This window comes from Varroa jacobsoni, unplaced genomic scaffold, assembly GCF_002532875.2.
Source record: "Varroa jacobsoni isolate VJ856 unplaced genomic scaffold, vjacob_1.0 scaffold_1393, whole genome shotgun sequence".
NCBI lineage: Eukaryota > Metazoa > Arthropoda > Arachnida > Mesostigmata > Varroidae > Varroa > Varroa jacobsoni.
Genome location: NW_019214295.1, coordinates 122,987 through 143,321, shown reverse-complemented (window position 1 = coordinate 143,321; position 20,335 = coordinate 122,987). Strand labels below are relative to the sequence as shown.

Genomic DNA, 20,335 nt, shown 5'->3' with positions numbered 1-20,335 from the left:
CGGTATACGCGAATTTTCGAGTCTATTTTTCTCCGGAATGTTTGAGGGGACTAGATTGACACGCGACGGCGGTCCTCGGCGAACAGTGGTGTCACTGCAAGAAGATGGACAAGCCTGTTACACGTTATTTGATGTAATCCCAACGTTCTCTCGAGAAAAAAAGCCGGTTCGCTTCAAATGCTCAGGACTCTCCACTGTGAGGTCATCTCAGATTAAGCTCATTCCAGTGGCCGTTATATAAGATCAGCAGCCCTAAGTAGGTAAACCGACTAACATATGTCAGCGTGTCTCAACGGTCGGTCTGAGAGATATAGCGTGTCACAAGCCGCATATTTGCCTCCTCTCTAGCGGTTCATTGCTCCGGTTTTTGGTTAGGTTGATAATTAGTCCCGATTCCTAGACTAAGGAATACAAACTCGCTAGGATCTGCTGCAGATGGAAGCGACTAGTCGCGTAAGTAATTAAATCGCCTGCTTAGAAAAAAATGAAGAAAGAATTACATTTTTGGGACCTACGTTTTACCCTGAAAATCCAGAAGCAAGACTGAGGAAAGGAGAGGGTTTAAGCACTAACCCTAGGTTACATCTGTAGCCTAGGAAGACGCTGGCAGTTCTGAGACTCATTCATCAATTGCGTCACCGTTATCAGGTTAAGCGCGTTCGCGGGAACTTCGACGTCGAAATAAATGCTTAATACTAAATTCCTCTAGGCAGAATCGAAGGTAGTTTTGAAATCTACAAACAGTGCGTAAATATATTGCCGGGAGCTACGTAAAATTCGCTTGATATCGACACATGGGATCCTGCGTGGTGTTTTGGTCGAACGCTTCTACCTGAATCCGTAATGCTCCTTGGATATCACGCTCACACTTTCTAACAACACGTTTAGTCTCCTTGCCAACAGACATGGGAGAAGTTTAAAGCAGATGTTTTTATTCATGATTCTACGCTATGCGGTTGGTTGGCTTAAATCGCCTTTGCCCTTTGGGACATCGGGGAGCATTGCACCCCCCTAATGAAGAAGAAATAGTGCGAAACGAAAACATTCATTAAGTAAAGCCGTCCAGTACAGCGCAAGCCCAATGGTGATCTTGCAACATTCATTTCGAATCTCGGATCGTCCTGCTGCCCTTTTTGAGCGTAAGCTCTCAAGCGCCTGAATCACCTTCAGAACGGAGGATTCATGTCCCGACCTTTTGTGTTTATTCGTTGTCAGTTCGTTCCACGTTGCATTAACTGATGAGACTTTCTGTAATAAGGTGTCACCAAATGAAAATAGTAGAGTGGTCCATGAACACTGTTAAAGCAGCAGGACACGATGTAAGTCTACGTGGGGCAAGCCGTTTATACAGCTGACGCTTGGCCTCCTTTATGAGAATAGCTTCCCGCCATTTCAAGTATTTTCTATGCCAAATAGCATATGTTTTCCGGCAGATCACTTTGAACCCGGCGGCCAGTGGCCCCGATGCTGGTTGTAGTATTGCCAGTAACCTAACGGCACCTACGCACGGAATTTGTAATGAAACTGCGCCCGAATGTTTTCTAGGGCGAACTGGATTAATCGAAGATTGTAGGATTTCGACGATATGACGTGAATAGACCTCAACATCCATTGAGTTAAATATTGGCACGACCTTGTAAACCCCTTCTAAGAGCTTACTCTAGTCCAATCACGTTTCTTGCAGAGATGTCTATGATAGAGCTTTTTGCAGGACCGAGAAACGTTAGTACCTCCTTGAGCCTAACTATCCCGCAATGATGCTCCACCATTGTGCCGTGAAGGCCTAATGGCTTAAGGTGAACTGGTCTAGACGCGCATTGAAGTCTATTGCAACGATGACGGCAGTGTTGGAAGCAGGGTCTGCTACGACCTGCAGGCCGCCGAAAAGCTTTTCTACGAGGGCTCTTTATCACATATGTGTCGCCACGAGCCGTATTCTGCGCCACATAACGCCATGACGTTGCCCTCTACATTGTGTGGAATCAGGTCTCCAACTCAGTATAAACCCCCGAAACTTTGCTACTGGGGCGGCCGTAGCCCATTCCTTACTTTCCAGGACAATAAACGGAGTAAAAGCCCGGTAAGTCCAATGGGCCGGCTGCCGGTTTTCCGTTAGCGTAGGGCTACGACTGAATCCCATACTTCCGGAGCGCTAGTGGAGGCACCGCCGCTGTTCAACGAAATAATCTTTGGCGTTTCTTATGATTCTGGTCTTCGTCTTTATGCTGAAAGTGTACTCTGATTGACTGCGAGGTTTGGAACTCCTGTTTCTTGCCATGATTTATGTTTTCAACACAAACAGGACCTGGTTCAAAAAGTCTTCGACTGCCGGTGATAGCGAAAGATGTAGGAATCTTATGGTTGATTCCGAAACGATTTTGAATCGAATCCTGTGCTGACGAATTTCTTTAAAAGTCTGAATCAGTGACGATTCTGTGATGCGATTTGTGCAAGACTTGCAGATGCTCTGGACTGTAGGGTCTGGCTTGAGCGGGTCACCGGCGTTACAGATGTTTTCCTGCGACTCGTTCACACGCCTCCCGTTGCAGTCCTTTCTATCCTCAGCTTCAAAGAAGATTTGATTCGCCTTGTAATGTTATACGCGATCTACCAAGCTTCAACATTTCTATGGCTTTATCAACCACTCTCGGCGGCTTGACGCTGTGTGATTAAGAGACACAACAGCTACAGCAAGCATTATAAAACCTGTTTGAGTAAAATTTACAGATAAGGCTTTAAAGATATGGAATTTCTATCACCCTTTTTTTTTCATTAGCACTCATATTATACATACATTTTGAGGCGCCTACCTCAACTTTCTATTTTCGGATGGATATCCTTTATCCGAAACTGAAATGTGTGCCATGACAGAAACGACGGCTGAAAATCAATTATGAAAAAAGTCTTCCTTCGTTTATCTGATTACAATACTTATTTCTCCTTTAACGTAACATTGCCTTCCTTTTTATAGACTCTGGACGCTACAATGTTCAACAAACTAGAGATTTCGTTTTTATTTCTGTACTTCAACTTCACAACATGCGCAACGTGAAGTATACCACTTGAATTGCGTAGTCCCCAGCTCAATCACAACTCATGCCAAGACTTCGATTACAGATGCTTTTTAGCTTGGTAACCCCGGTACGCCGATACTTAGTCACGACAACAGCGGTGCTTTCCGTTTGGTCCGGCGTGAGGTCGTTAATCGCAATGACATTCGGAAAGGTCTCTCGTAGACCCCGATAATCTATTCCCGATGCTGTTCGTGATACATTTTCCAAGCGATGTTTCGTATTTGTGGAACATCCTAATCCATAGCGCTCTCTTCTCCGACTTATCGGTCGGTGTCTTCCCTAACCGCCTTGGTTCGTTCTCGAACGTCGACGATAATTGTACGTCTACGCTTACTAAACATTTCTAGGCTGTTCCTTTCATTCCCTTAGTCCCACTGGCACATGTTTCTTTCATCTCCGAGGTTACTGGCCAACCTCGGCACCTCTCTATTACCACCCAACACGACATTGCGCCTCCTCGCAATTTCGAACCATTCGAACTGTGTTAGCTCCTTTTGATTTGTCGCCACGAATCTACATGTGGGTAGTGAAGTCTGTAGAGCGAGGGGTGATTCCTGCGAAGAAATGAGGAGTAGAAACAATATGCCTCCCGCTGGTGAAACCTTTTTGGCTGCGTTCCTCGTCTGTGTAGTGGGAAGGAGAGATCAGGGGATAAAAAAAACGAGGGTAACGTCAGAATGAACAGCTCAGGAGCAAAGAGAAAAAACATAGGAAGCCGTAACAGTGTACTAGCGTTAAACTGTAGAATTGCGTTCACTGTTATTGATCTGCATCTAGAGGCCAGATGGCAGGCTCTGTTTGCAGCGGCCTTTTCGAATCGGTGTGTTATTGCTGTGTGAATATATGAGGAACCCCTGCGATATACATTATTGGTTAAAAAAAATTCGTCACATTGGTGAAAAATTTAAACTTGTAGTTTTCTACCAAATTAGACTTAGCAAAAAATGATTGTTGTTAACTTTACCCGAAGCGCAACGCCAACCAGTCTGCAAAAAAAGGGACCAACGACGCAAAATGATATGATAACCTGTCAAAAGACATCAGATATGGATGAGGATGACTTTGTATTATTGTATAAAGTCAATGATAATGCGATTTTGCATTTTCATTTGCTGGATGTCTGATTTAATCCTGACAAACGATTCTTCTTTTCTGCTTTGTGCTGTGTCAGTACGACGCAACCAACGTCGATTTATCGACGGCTGACGATTTTCTGCAGGTCCATGCAAGCTTTTGCTGTGATTAGATACCCCTTTTAGTAATCCTTTTCCACCAGGCCATTGTCGAGTCTTTTTTTTCCCTGCATTTACTGGTGATTATAGCACCACAATTTCCAATCCACCGGGTACGTCTTATCGTTCTTCAGATCTTTTTCGAGCTAAAATGATACAACATCTTTACCATTGTAAATAACCACGGCCTTTTCTCAATCAAAAGGACTTTCCGATCCACTTTCTCTATATTCCACACTGTAGCATTAGCCTTTTTTTCCAACAGGCAGCAATAACAACGCAGAAAATCACTGTACCAGCTGCAAACTTTACAATCGTATGTATGTTCGATTTCTGTCAACGTTGTATATGCTTCATCCTGGCTCCATTCGTGCGTTATCTACGATTTGTTCTATAGACTCTCACGAGGTTCGAGAAAAGCGGGACTAACACTGATGAGTCCCGACAGATCTGTTTTGAAGTCTCCTGACCAAATTGTTTCTGGTCCTCCATTTCCCCTATGAACACGGGTCCCACTTACACAGTTCGCCAATAGTGCGACAATCAGAGCACGTAAAATCTGCCCGATAGACGACTACGGGCATATGGCGGTGCGATTAACAGGACCTGTTGTCCCGTTCAAAAAAGGCCTGTGTTAGCTTTTTTATTTACACGGATTTTGCAGCACAAGTCGTTGGTGGGGGGCTTGAAGCAGTGAACTCTGGTCTTCTTAAACCAAAGGCATAGCAATATAAACTACCGCGTTGGCAGTCACGAGTAATACGGCGGTCCTAAGAAAACATGCTGATACCGTTGGGGAAGCTTAAAATAGATTTTTATGCAAAAAAAGTAGTACATTGGGTATAACGTTGTACAGCATAGTGTATTTACGCTTAATATTCCAGCAATGCCAAAACTGAAAAGGAAAACAAATTTTACAAGATATAAAAAAAAAAGGCTAAACAGGACTAACAAATGTCCCGATATTAGGATAGATCTCTTGAAAAAATAAATACATCGATCTGGATTTCGCTGGAATTAAATTACTGTAGAACGTGGTTAGAGAACTTTAAAAAAAGTGAATTGACTGTTTATGTTGTTTTACATTTATTTTATTTTTTATTTTTTTAATTTATAATTTTATATTTTCTAAACATAACATTGACCTTTATATTTGTTTTCCGTTTCCCCTTTGCGTCCCGTAGACACTTGCTGATGTAAATGGATATATATAATCGCAATAGTAGTTTTTATTAATGAAGAGCTTGTTAAGATTTCTGCACCGATAATTTTTTCCACAAATGTACCTGCTCAGCTTTAGGAAGCTAAAGCTATATTTGACTTCGACAGAGTTGACTCAGAGTGCTCGGCGAGAATGTGGAGAGTCTTCTAAAATCCTTAGGTCGAACCTTTTGATCTTCGATGCGTTTCAAAGGTTCTCAATATAAGGCAATCTTAGACCACATCTAGGTGTGACTGTTAGGCCAGTTTTCTGCTTGGGCTCTTGAAAGTAACGCTTTCCTCCAGCAACATTTCCACCACAGCTGCTTCTATTTTATTCAGCGTACAGCGCCATTGCAATTGCGATGGAACTGGCGACTGCCGCGCACAATTTCGGAGATTTGAAATGTCTTTGCACACTGTGATCTTCGTAGCTACTATGCTACTCTTTGCTCTTGCTTAGTGTAGGTTCCACCCTAACCGATTTCCCCGCCCCAAGCTCCCCCACCGAACTCCTTAGTCAACAAGGTCTTCGTTAGATCTTCGTTTACAAGATAAATGTATCTGGGCACCAACCCAAGGTCCAATAACAAATGAGTCCTATTAAATGCGACTACTAGCGAACTGTCGAAGGCAGCGTGCAAGTAACTCCATTGTAACCAGCATCTATCAAGACATCAAACTAGGGTAGAGGCATCTGGATCGTTTATAGAAGCAGAACATTGAGCGAATTTTCTTTTGCGCAATCGACATCCCTTGCTTCTTCACACAGAACGCGCCTTCTCAACCGTACGGTGTAAGCAATCAACAAAACCAAAAAAAAATAAAGAAAACAGATGATAGTAACATTGTTCGTGTATAGATCCTCGAATTCTAGTTCCTCTTCGTCTTAGCACTGCTTCGCGGCACAAGTTGCAGGGGTGAAATCAGCGTTAGACGAAGGTTGTTAAACACTGGACGGCAACTGGTTTGAGTGAAGACGGGAAACCGACGAGTAAATAAGACAAATCGTAATAAAAAAGGGGAACTAGCCACCATCAAGCAGAAAATGTGCACATTCTAATATTTCCGTTAGCTGGGTTAGCTAGGCTATAGCTAAACGTATAGCCGGGAGCTTAGCATTTCTTCCTGCTTTGAGTTAAATTATTAAAACTAACTAAGTTAATATATTAACTTAGGTTGATATAATAATTTACTAACAGGTCATAAGAAACAAACACCGGGTGCATTCAATAAAATCTCCAACAACTGATCTTGTGCAGATATATATATATATGTTTCTTCGATTAGATGTGCAATTTAAGTTAAGCAATCACTGTTTTCCTTAATTATGGCTGGGCTTATTCCAAATAATGTGTAATACGTTCCTCAATAGGAAGTCCATTTTCTTTCCTCTCGTTTTGCTAATACACCGATTACGTAGAATCTAATCCCCAAGGGTGATACACGGCCATTTTACGGGGCTATGTGGTAAAACTACTGCAAATCTCCCGTTTTATTCCATGTCTTTCTCAATTTGCAGCCCCAACATAGCCCATAGAAACTACACGACCCTAAGCACCAGTCTAAAGAACCCTTAATTTACAACCGTTCTTATGGTGCGGTACCGTGTTCGTCTGAATCACTGCAATTCGAGAAGCCTAAAACACGGCTGGTGACAGATTGGTACATCGATGAGGATTCTACTCGTGACCCGATGGGGGTTATTCAGCGCTCATGTCTTGCGTATCTCATTCCAGCTATTCCTACCACTTCCGCTGAGCTGTCTAAGGTTTTTTGAAAGAAGAGAACCCTAGCTGATAACACGTTAACCCCTAACGTATGGCGTCTGCTCGTACCGTTGTCGCTAAAACCAGCGAATCGTGCCAGTTTTATATCCCTTCCCTCTCATTTCCTGTCCGTACCACCCAAAATAGCATTTTTACCTGTGTTTTGTCATTACCTTCGAAACCTTGCCAGCGGACCATGGATTGCTGTTCCTATATTCCTAGAGCAACGTTCCCTGAAGGGGCCCATTTTTATCCGTAAAACTATTTTACCTGCTGCTCCATTCATCGTTGCGTGCCTGTCTTTATGCCATTTTTATTGATTGTCTTCCCGACATCGCTACACAAGACCTGCTAAGAAGACGAAACAATCATGTCAGCCGTGCGAAAAGCTCGCCTTTTTAATTGGCCAACCTGCTAAAAAGTAGCTTTTAGCAAACAATCACACGACAGTAACCAAACACGCTTCCAAATATATGGACATAAACAATCTCCTAGAAATTATGGAACAGGTATTCAGCAAAGATATAAAGAGACGTAAAATCGGTAGAGTGTGGATGCGGCTCAGTGGAATTAGAGATCTACTCGCTTTTTTGATTTCCCATTTAGATATATTTTATTCAAACATAGAAGCTGCATCACTTTGAAAACACTGACTTCAATCAAGGATTGCGCGCCAGTTTCTCATGTGGTTTTCAACGCAATCGCTATAGGGTAGTAAGGGGCTCCAAGTATCTATGTCAATAACTCAGGGATTCAATAACTGTGCACTATAGGATACCGATAAAGTGCACAGGGCGAAAGTAACTTGTTTTAGTATTCTTATATGTATTACAACATTTGTGCCAAAATATTATTGTTTATTATTACAGTGGTCTTTGGAAAGCGATCCAACGTCTCGGTCAAGGATTCGATTAAGCTATTCACTATGGCATAAGAACTTTTTTTTGATTTTCACACCGACACTTTTTATTTTTAGGTTAAATTTTTAGGTTTTTTCGTATTATTTCTGGTATTTCGACATCTTTTTTCCATAATTAATCTACCTGGTACGTTTTGTGTTGCATTCGCTTCCGTTATATTAAATCGTCCCAAGTAGTCAGAAGACAAAAGGTCATAACGTATTGTTAATTGCTCCTTTTCGTACGATGTCTAAAGCAAGTTAAAAAAAATTCACTTAATTTTACCTGTTCTATTAGTTCATTTCATTCTCTCTATCTAGAACTAAGCACTTGAAATCCCTTTATTTTATATAGAAAAATCTCACAAAAAGATACAAGGGAAGAATTTTGACTACCTTTTTTTTTTTTTTTTTTTTTTACCTAAAATAGAACCATATAGGTAGGCAGATAATCAAATTCTAAGTTACCTTAACCCAGTAATACCAATTCTAAAATAGACTCATATAAGTTCGACTGGCTGTTACGGCCGGAATGAAGGTTACGGTAAATTGGGGCTTGCATCTTATACCTATAATTGTGCTATCTGTATATGTGAAAAGTACTCGTATTCACCAGATGATTAACAGAACTAGGAGATTTACACTGAATACTTACAAACTTGAAGTTATCTAGAGGTAAGGTAGGTAGCTGCGCGATTCATATTAAACATATCTGCGAGGTACGTCTATCATTCAACGTATTTTCCAATACGCATGTCGAAGGTTTCAACCAGTGAGAAAAATATTGAAGCGGACTTCGTCGACAGTACTGTTTAGCTTCTATCAACGTCTAGACTTATTTAGATTTTTCTCTAACAGACCTATAAGACGGAACGGTAGTAATATGCCGTAATAGACATTGAAAGTCGAGCTAGGAATCGCCGCATGTTCACGGTTACCATGGCAATGCAATTAATATATTAGTACCATATATACTTGTTGGTCGACACCTGGTATAATACAGTTACCAACTTCGACATTGCGCCACTGTTTCCGATTTTCCTTTACTTACGCGTATCATGCGCAGTAAAGTCCAACCTATACAAACACTACATTACAATTGGTTTACGCACCTTAGCCACTCCTCAAGTGTTCTCGGGTTTTAGTCTCTTTGAACTTCACTACTACCCAATTATACAATCGTTACTTTGGTTTGTGTGTATATGTGCGAAAGCCGTTCTGTGGTTTTTAGCTTCCAAATTTTAGAAATTATGCTACGGTCCCTTTGGCAATCCGTAAACGGGTTTCGGGTTTCCCACCTCCCAAATAATCTGTTGGTATTCGTCTGTCACCAACAGCTCAATGCTTAGGGTGTCACTGCTGTAAGATGAGGACCGCAATAGCAGCGCAATTACTGTGGCGGGTGATTCGAATTCAAATCAGGCAGACGAAACGGGTCAGATCGGTATCTTTGGGTCTGATCTGTCGATGGAACAATAGAATATCCGGCTACCTCGGCACTGCTAAGGGGGAAACGGATCATTCAGTTTCATTTTTGCAGCTGGGGCGATCTGACGATAACTGCAGCGGAACGGGAGGTACAATCAAAATCAACGACGCTTTATTTCGAAGGGCTAGTGATTGTACGGAGTTCTCCATTTGAGTCCATACCGACAGGGCAAGCAAACGGCATCACTGTCCACGGTGATGCACATTGTCCTTTTTTGAAGGGGCTTTTGCGTCTACTGCAGCCGTTGAATCGAATACATTTATTATTAAGTGTTGGGCATTTGTGCTTTCTCTGATTTCAATAGCCTGTTAATGACTGATCCACAACCTGTTAGTTAAAGAAAAAGATAATCCTCTATTAGAATGGAAAATATCACTTGTGATCGAACAATTATATGGGTGTAGGCTGTGTCTGTGCTACTGCATTTGAGGATTATCCATGTGTGTATAGCCAATGGTATCGGCGTGTTGTGTCGATGCTGCTCGTCCGATTCAGTACTTGGCACTTCAGATATAATGGTAGTTTGGTAGCTAGTGTTCACTGTCGAGTGGGGTCCGATTAGAAAAGGAAAGCTTTAAATTTACGGTAGTACAAATATATCTGGGGCCACCAAAATTTTCATCTGTACTTTTTTTTTTTATACGCGGGATTTGACTATGGTTTGCATAAACCTTTGATAAACAAGTAACATCGTCCCCTCTATGACAACAGAGAATTTGATAAGCCTCCAGGAATAACAATGAGATTGCAATTCAGTCGCTATTGTGTCGTTTTCGAGATTGGATTCAGCACTGTCTCCCGCCGCGTTGTGAAAAGTCTACAGGGATTCAGGAGCGAAAGGCTCCGCGTTAGACATGCGCCGTTTGAACGGCTCATACCTGTGTAGTTGGTATTGACGTATGACGTTTTCTTTAGTGGACCGTGCGTCATAAGTTACACAAAAGCTAATTCTTGTTTTGTGGTCCAGAATGGTTCAATATGACATGGATGATCACTGTGAACCGTTCGTCAGAGTCCTTTTATTGATAGGTATTTGCGTATCGACCCGTCAAGCAGCTAACGTATTAGATCTGTTGGCAGTGTAAAGAAACCGGACTGCTATTAGGCACAATGTTGAAATAATTCGCCATCCGAAAAAAGCTATAGAGCAAAGCCTGTCAGTACATAACTGCAGCTACACTATCTTCATGCAACACAATTAATTCACTTATGTACGAAAATTAAATTTGAAAATATATATCGATTTTGCTGATCGCTCGCGTCATATTAAGCAAGTCCTACCCTAGGGGTACCTATATTATTTGCCCTTGTGTTACCTGTTTGTAAAAACTGATCTAGGCTGGCATCTGTGGGTCTAGAATATATGGAACGTGTTTCAGTCAAGAATTAATTGCACAAGAGGGAAAGATTAATGTGCTATACATTCATTTGCAAAGATCCTCTATGGGGTATGATGGTCTGCTTGCTAGTAAGTTCTAACCTGACTTGAATATTACAAGTTTAATGCAATTCCATGTTACTCCGCTCGTTTGCCGTTTTCATTTTTTTGTAAATCTTTAATTTCTCTTATAATTGAATTTTCGCTCTACACTTTCCCTGTGCAAAAGTGTAACCATCAACACGAGTACTCTATCGCTTGTCCTATCGGATAGCTCACACGGGATAACTAATGTACGACGCATTATTGGTACAACTCCAACAATTCTACAGCATCGCAAATGTCAACGGATCATTTTAAATCTGTATGTTTTTTTTGTTGCTATTTGCCGTGCCATTCTTTGCAGCTTTTCTGTCTGTCTACAAGCCTGACTGTGATGTTTCTGCTGGAATTAGCGCAACCTGAGGCCCAGGAGATTCTCTTTCGATCGCGTTATCAACCGCCGAGACACCAAAACACGGATTTAGATCAGTTCAAGAGCAGATCGGGGTCGCCTTTAAAGTTCTGGACCTTATAGCTGAGTCCGGAAGTCGATCAGGCGCTGCCAGTCATAGGACAACATCAGTGGCAGCCAGTCACAGGGCACAACCATGCGACAGTCCTGTGCGATGTTAACGGCGATAAGAGGCCAACAAAAGACCCCGCAAATCGACCAAGCTAGCCGCAAAAGAAGACGAAGGAAAGCATGATGGCAACAACACAGACGACAAGTCGAAGTAAAACAGTTGTCGAGCCGAAAGTAGCCGGAAATGGAAGTTGTCCATTTTGGCGCTGAGGCGTGAGAACAGCGGGACCAAAAAGCAGTGAACAGTAGGAGGAGGTAACCATTCGGTAACCACGCAAACATTTGCTGGTGTTTTAGTAGAAGAAGCCTACAGGAATATAGCTTAAAGAAGGTGTTACGATATGGTGTAACACATTTCAGTAGAACGGCTTTTAAGTAACAGCTCCGCTTGCAGAGCATTGTTGAACTTGAACTCTTATACAAGTCACCTGCTCCCTTACTCTAATTATTTGGGGACATCAATGTGCGAATGGCCTCTCCAGCCATGACGGAGTTTCATCTTTTTTGCCCACTATCACTTACTACCATAACATGAACTGGAAGGCCTTCAGTTATGGAAATAGGGTCATATACTTGCTCGTCTTAGCGCAACTGCCGCTTGAGCAACGAAAACAACCCAAAAAAGTAGACCACATATGCCTGTCACTGAGTAGAGATGTTAAAGGAAATTAACAAAAAAAAAATAGGCCGAAGGACATTAGGGAACATCGGCAACTGGCAAAGTTGAACAAACCGGGTGTATCAGCCTACAGCGACTTGTTCGCATGGCGTAACCTTGCCCTATTTTAGTAGAAAAAAGACCAAGAAAACTTAACATGCAAGGAATGGTTGTTGGTTCATGGAAGGGCAAGCCAATGCTAGTGGAACGTCAATCGGAGCAGTAGGCCACGCCCAACGGTTACAGCTAAACTGAAGAATACTTCAGGTCCACATTTTGTCTTCTCTTAATGTGTCTTGGCCTACTTGGTTTGGCTGGCTGACCAGAAATCCGTCTTAACGTCTCAAACAGTAAGCGCAAAACTGCTCTGCTGTCGCAGCGCAACTCGACAGACCTGGCCAACGACTTTACATCGTGTATGGTCTTGCATTAGAATTCGTGTTATAGGTGTTGTCATTGCTCTGATTGTTGTCGCTGTTCTTATTACCGTCTGCTACTTTTGCCAGTCAGGCCTAGTTGCTTGTTGTCAATAACAGTGAGCCTACAGCAGACGCTTAAATAAAACGTAAATACCAACATCAGTACGTGTTTGCAAAGTGCAGACCGAATTGTTGACAGAAGTAAAAGAACTATGACAGGGATACAAGCGTTCTTTAAAGTAAACGACGATATCGATGACAACAAAAACTTCTAGAGTTGTGAAAATTGTCTTCCGAATGGTGTGAAGAAATACAATATATGCGGATAGAAAGGCACTAAGCGAAACGTCCTTTATTAGCGCGATATACAATGGATAAACGCAGAAATGAACACTCGGATAGGCTCCGCTTGTTTCCTTCCATTACGTACATGCGTGCACAAAGGCAGCGGCTCATTGTGTACGACCATACCACGCATTCCAGATTCCAGCAGATGAAATACGGGGGCGAGCCTGTTGATTATACAGTAGGGGCCTGTGTGGTAGGCTCGACGTGCTCTGCCGCGTTACATGACGAAGTAACCACACCCGAACAATACTCGAAGAATAGGCTACGGGGGGATACGGGATTTGGGACAGAATAATTCAAGCTGTTGGATAAGGGTCAGGTATATAATAACTGCTAGTATGGAACTTCTCGATTAAGACGAGGCTTTCATTGATTAAATGGGCACCAACTGATATTATTAATTGGCTCATATATCTATTGTATATATATGTGCATATGTTATACGCTAATATCTTACAGAAATGCTTTAATAAATTAATGATTTAGTTAAAGGCTGTTGTTATGATAATAGCAAGCGTTTGTATTTATTGTTTGGCTTATCTTATATCATCATAAATAACCTATAATTCTCTTAGCTGTAAATAGTGTCTAGTGGTTATCTGTAAGGGCTAGCTTAATCTTGTCCTGGTACAACGGGCAGCATTGCACGTGACCGAGTAAAGTAAAAGCAACATTTCCTGCCCTTACCTTCCTGATATGGACAATAACATTTGATAATGCGACAAGGACAAACATATGTCCTCGTAGCATGTAACTCCGCTTATCGTCCATAACTAATTTTATTTTCTTTCATATAGATCCCTGCTTCTTTAGCAGTGAAGGACTGATGAGGCTGCTTAGAGAAATGCTCTTATTATTCATCACATAATTAGAGAAAGAAAAAATGTTCACTATCCACGCTCGATATTTGCTTGTGACAACGTCTTTTGCTCCCTATCCGCGGTTTAGCGTAGATATGATTGTCGGCACTATATGATACTACTCTTACTGAGTCGGCGACCCCCCTGAGCGCTGTATGAGCTTCCGGGATGAATAGGGCATCCTTGCAATTCGCCGTAGTCAACTTTTCTAGATTTTTAGAACATGACCTGGAACAATATCGTTAAACGGCTTGTCACGTAATGATTTGAATACAATGTCTGTTATGAATGCTATTTGAAGGTGCCATATATACGTCTACTGGATAATCGCACTTTTAATCCTATCCTACTTTTTGGATAAAACGGCTTCGACGGTTCTATGCAATGAATTTCTTTAACTTCAACCAGTTCAATATATTCATTTCATCAGCAGTGACAAGCGATGTAGTGTAGATTCTGGAATCTGCCGTTATTGTTACTTCATAACTTCTCGAGGGCTATCGACTCTTGACAGCATTAACGTTCAAACTCTTACATAGCCTACATATAATACGAGATATGGTGAGGGCCTTTTAAAAAATGCCGCGTCTATAACTGCCTCACTTTGGCGCTGCTTGTTTCGCCAGGTCTGTCTTTACCTTCACCCGGCTCACTTATATTCCGAATATTCAGACAAAATTTGTATTTTAAAATTCACTTTGTCTACATCTTCTCAAGCAGCAATCTTGGAAGTTACAGAAAAGTTACTCTACCGTGTAGTTCTTTCAGTTCCATTTCCCGAGCTCTAGCCCAGAGCTAGAAATGTGATTGAGTGATGTGGAGACAGTTCCAGCAATAGTAGTTAATTGGTAGCTCGGGGGTGCGCAATTTCGCCATCCGTTAAACTAAATTCCTTGAATTGTTCAAAAGACAAACCTCCCTATAATTGCGATGTGGGGTTGTTCCAGAATTGTAATGAGAGGTAGGTTAACCCGCAGCTATTTTTAATTTTTCATGTCACACCCCGATTCTCTATTGCTTTTGTTTCAACCGAGATTTCGCGGATAACTCCTTGTTGCCCGATCGCCTGGAGACGCCTGTTTTCTTTTGCCTTTCCTTATTACGTGCCCGTCGAGCTTATGTCCGTTTAACCAATTGCCTGGTGCAGTCTAGTGGAAACCTGCCTCTGTTGGTGATGCTTTTTCCGAGAAGGGTAATTGTGGCCTTAGTAATTCTGAGCTAAACTGCGCTTTGCGCGGGCCTACTTTGCTGAATAACTTTCACGAGACGAGGAATGGAAAGCGGAGGACTACGTCAGCGCTTTCTTCCCCGCCGTGTCAGTTCCCCGGCGTTGCTTCCTTTGGATAGTCATCGTGAGGTGGTGCCGGTGCGTGATAATTTGTTGGACCATCGCAACCACCAAGTTGCAGCGCGCTATTGTTAGAAGGCGAATGGCATCTGGGATTCGCTTGTTTTTATTAGACCTTTGTTTTTTCCCAAGATAAACACCTCAGCAGTAAGCCAACAGCAACGTGATGGAAGAATGTGACGAATAATTAAAAAATCATTAAAAAAGAAATTTAATTTTTTTTTAGAAACATACAAGATATTTCTAAGTCCATCCCCTTTGCCTTTCTGATCCTTTCTGCGCAATTGCGTCTGCGTGGAGTAGAAGTAGCCACAAGTCTGGTTGCTTCTATCGCCTCCTCGGACCATATGTGGCGAATATCCAAAGATCTATAATAACAATTGCGCGAGCCAGAGAGGTAGAAGAACTTTGGGAAGTGGGTCTCCCAAGCAAGGAGGCTCTCAACTACGGCAGCCGACACAGATATTTCCGACAAGCCAACAATACCTACGGGTTTCAACATCCACCTTTCTGTCATAGTTGCTTTGCACTACGATGTCGGTTGGATAGGAGTGCTACACCTTGACTTGGTGTTAGCAGTGAGAGTTCTAACAGGTTGCGGGGCGCGACGCGACTGCGGATCGCCATAGAACCGAAGTTGAAGCTTCCAAGTACGAAGCAACCTGAGGGGTAGATACAAGCGTAAGGATGACGGATGGTGAGTTCGCCTATTGTCGTCCAGTCAAGTATAAGGGCATCCTTTGTGGTCGGCCATGATTGCCACCTTTTGGTATAGTGACATGAGTTGCACCCGTACCTCTGTGGTCAAATAATATAGCTTAAATGCTGCAGACTGGAATAAACGAGGGCGTGAGCTTGATGGTAAAGGCAATGAAGACCAGTGGAAGCTGCAGTCGGAGAGTAGCAAAGCTCGAGAAGTGGGAACTGCAGTGAAAGCCAGGGGGAGGGGGCAAAGGCTGCAACGATGCTTTGGTGGCACAGGGTTATTTTCTCCGTGCATGAATGAGCATTGAGTGAACCTGTCGGTCCAGTTGCTTGTCGACCTAGGTAAGGTGCTCTTCGTAACTTCCTGCAGTTTTGTACACTAACGTGAAGGCCGGAAGTGCTGCTGAGCGTTGCTTTCTATTATGGAGACTTGACCATACGGGCTTGTAAAGGTGATGCCAGGGGCGCCTAATGCTCCAACAAAATATATTTTTTCCAGCATGATTCGAAACAGATTGTGGCCTTCGTTTGACCATTCAACCATGCGACAAGCAGGCGGCATATCCTAGATGTTAAAATGGATTACTTTTACAAGTAAACCAGGGTTATGTCTATGCCAACATGTCTTTATACAAAACACTTATTTGCCTTTAAGTGGAATCATTCAATGGTAAACCTCTAACACTGACTATATCAGGATTAGAATGGGCGAAAGCCAAAAAGTTCTTCAGTTCACTATGACCAAAGATTAGTGGATATTCTGGATTGCAGTTAAATATATGGAATTGGGGCTGCTTTTTCTAAACAGTATGTGTAATATAAAATGCGTAGATGTATATCGGTAAAACGTAGTAATCCGAAGATAATTGTACGTCAGTTAATTAAATGGCATGGATTCACGTGTCGTAGCATCAGTAAAATATGAGCCTAAGGAACATATGATTTTTATAAAATAAAGGTGAAGGTATGAATGAATTTCTAGGCAGAATTTTAGGCCTAAAATGAGGATACTATATGATATGTAGATTAATAGATCCGATTTATCTTTCATATCCAGAAAATAACGAAAACAAATGCTAGGAATTTTCCGCTATGTACTCGGTTCGCATAACAGTAGTTAACTACAAACAATATGTTGAAATGCCATATTAGTATATTTGTCCAAGCAAAGATTAGCGCGTATGATTATCAATGGACCACGCTTTCATGGCCTATGGAAACGTTTGTCCCGCTAATCAAACAACTTTCCAGAATATCCAAATATCAAGCTGTAGTGGACAAGAAAACTTACGGCCTTAAGGCCTTGAAGGGAACGTATCGCGTGGCGTACGTCGCTAGAACTCAAAAAAAGTTCCATTGTTTAAAATAACTACGAGCTGATACGATAGTTTGAAAAGCCTTTTTAACTTTTGCTTTTTAACATAGCACATTTTATTTTTATTTTTATTTATTTATTTATTTATAAAATCTTTAACATAAAGTTATATGCAGTTCATATTTGTTTTTGAAAATAGATTAGAATGTTCCAAATAATGCAAATTATAAGATTTCCCCTAGTACATTTAGCGAGTCAGAACTAGAACAGTTATGTCAGCGCTCTATGATCAAGCAAGCGAATTGCTAGTACCAGCTTAGTGGTACACTTTTTTTTTTTTTCCAAATACAATTATTAGTAGAAAAATGAAAATCCACCTGAACAAACAATCTATAATGGTTTGTTAATTAAAAATGACAATTGAGACGGAGTCGTGGCCATTTCCTTAACACCCTGTATCGAAGCTGTGTACGTAGTATGTTAATTAGGTTTTATTTAATTCGGATACAAAATAGCCTTCTTTATTCAAATATACACCGCAACGCCCCTGAACAAACAAATCGCTTATAATTCCTTGATAAGCTGTACTATGAATTATGTAAGGATTTGTATGTATTTATATACGGATCATCTCACTTCTGATATTTGCTTTGTGTAGCCGTCATACAAATGGAATAACGAAACGAACATGTCCCGGCATTTGTGCTAAAGGTTTTTACATTTACTTTTGGCGTAAATGAAGGGAAAAATTAGGCGGGTATTTCAACAAAATTTAGCAACTTCTAGAGCATTTAAGCTTTCTGGGAGCCACTTAGGTTTTCGGGATCTCCACAGCATGTGTAAAATGAGATTAATAAAAGAGTCAGATTTTCGAGTCTGGTATTTCTATCAGGAAACGGTACTGACTTTTTGAAAAATATCAACTTGTTCATATTGTCTGCTTGCTTAGCTTTTCGAGCAGTCTAAAACCCACCTTTGAATATTAAGGTCGCCTTCGCTTTAAGGTACCGAAATATCCGGAAGGGATTAATGAAGCAACACTATCACAGCAATGGCTTAACCGCAATGGGAGTACGAGATAATTAACAAAAGGACAAGAGATACCTGCCAACACGAGAACAATAGTAAAATATTTAAATTATCGTTCTGAAATGAAATACTGTATGTTACCATATAAATATAGTTGCGACACTACAAAGTCACAGTAGTCAATGTAATGTCCATTATTTATATTTTTCTTCTGCCTCACGGTGACTTTGAATGTTCTGAGCGATTTTCTTGAATATCTTTGTAGCCTCAAATCCATGACGAAAATAAGGGTAAAAATTGTAAGCTATTGGAAATCTCTGCAGCACTGAGTGGTTTTGGTAAACAAAGTCTGAGCTATCTACATGTTGAGGCTGGATCATAATTAAATCGTGATAATTTTAATTTCTGGTCTTAAACACTGTCAGTTATGATACAGGTAGAAGAGATCCAAAGGGCCGTCGTGTTCTATCTCAGAAACAAAACGCCCAGCTGCCACCTAGGTACTTGCGATGGAAAACCCAATAGCTTACTCTTTTTATGCCAAGACCGCTTTAATAAATAGGCTGGCTTATTCTTTCTTTTCCCATTTTCAAACTATTCTTTACTATACGCGCAATCGCAGGCTAGCTCAGGCCGCCGATTAGCCACGATTCGAAATTGTTGTTTGACTAGGTTCTGCAAACCTGATATTTTTCCGAGGAAACAGTTAAAAGTGTAGGGGGAGGGGGGGGGGGTATGTAGGAGACACAAAACATGACGGACGCCTTTAAGAAAAGAAGGAACATGAGGCACTGCTCAATAGCAAAGAGGCGTTCCATAATTCCGAAACGAGATGACAAACCCAAAGCGCTCGAGGAAGCAGTTCTGTTGATCCCGGGAGGAGAGGATGCCAAATGAATGCATCATTGCCACATACGCAGCAACACAGTGAATAGCAAAGGTAAAGAGATTGCCAGATGGCGCACTAAGACTGGAGAATGCATTTGCTCACCTAGCCCAGTTAGCTATGGCAAAGAGCCTGAGAAGCAACAAGGAGGAGTCTGTTAAGGCAAGCGATTCACAGACAGACTATACGGACGCCCTCACCAAAGTCAATAACTCTGTGTAATCGCCGAAAAACCCGAGAAAGGAGTTCAAGAACACCCATTTGACTTGCAATAACACCATAACAGAACTCAAGCTCGCGATCTGGTGGCTCCCCAGCCAGAACTAAAAAAGGTACATACTCCTGAAGGACCTTAAAGGAGGTTCGTGAAAAAATAATCAGGGGTTGGATAAGCGAAAATGCGAATTTTGCAAACAGTTGAAGGAACTCCTTAAACAGAATGAAGGATTATTTTGTGAAAACACCAAAAAAAGCAGTGTACCAGAAGGCAGCTAGGGCAAAGCAGATGCACACCTGAGCTACAGGCGCAAACACGGATACTGCAGGCGTCCCTGCGTCCCGAAAGCAACAACAAGTGTTACAAGTTCAACCAGAAAGTAGAGAAGGAACACCTACGAGAGCTCAGAGCGGCAGATGGACCTTGCAAGGAAAACCGAAAAAATTCTTGATGAGTCGTAGACTCTCGATAGCCTGGCACGTCTTGTCACCGAGATGTGGCCCAAGGTTTAAACGCATATTCACGGATCTATCCGAACGTATCACGTTCGCGTTTACTAACGCTGTTAGGGCACGCCATAGGCGAGCGATAGTAGTCATTCAGGGCTTCTAATAAAACAAAGAACTGATGGAACAGCCCTCTGCCCTCTGCTCGTACCCGTTTACCACAGCAGTTATGAAACTATCCTGTAAAATGTTGCTGCGCCAAAAGCAGTCGACAACAGAGCCGACTGAGACTATCCCTTCATAAATACACAGACATCTGGGAGAAACTTATATAGGAATGGTGCGAGCAAATAGGATAACAAGCGATTTCATGAGGGCTCCCTTAAAGGTCATCGAGAACATTAAGAATATGGCGGCATCATAGATAGCAGGTCTTCCG

At 41.8% G+C, this 20,335-nt stretch overlaps 2 long non-coding RNA genes across 3 annotated transcripts in view; both read right to left on the bottom strand.

Annotated features, from left to right (window-relative positions):
* LOC147752228 (uncharacterized) overlaps positions 1 to 20,335 on the bottom strand; it is a 102,888-nt gene that overhangs the window by 75,869 nt on the left and 6,684 nt on the right. The gene's annotated exons all lie outside the window — the stretch shown is intronic.
* LOC111269536 (uncharacterized) lies at positions 5,396 to 9,060 on the bottom strand. 2 transcript variants are annotated; one of them, XR_002685819.2, is made up of 3 exons: positions 8,829 to 9,060; positions 7,449 to 7,626; positions 5,396 to 6,285 (listed from the first exon to the last, which is right to left on the bottom strand). It is a non-coding gene; the product is annotated as an uncharacterized LOC111269536 (long non-coding RNA). The 2 variants fall into 2 exon arrangements; XR_002685820.2 differs by having other exon boundaries at positions 7,546 to 7,626.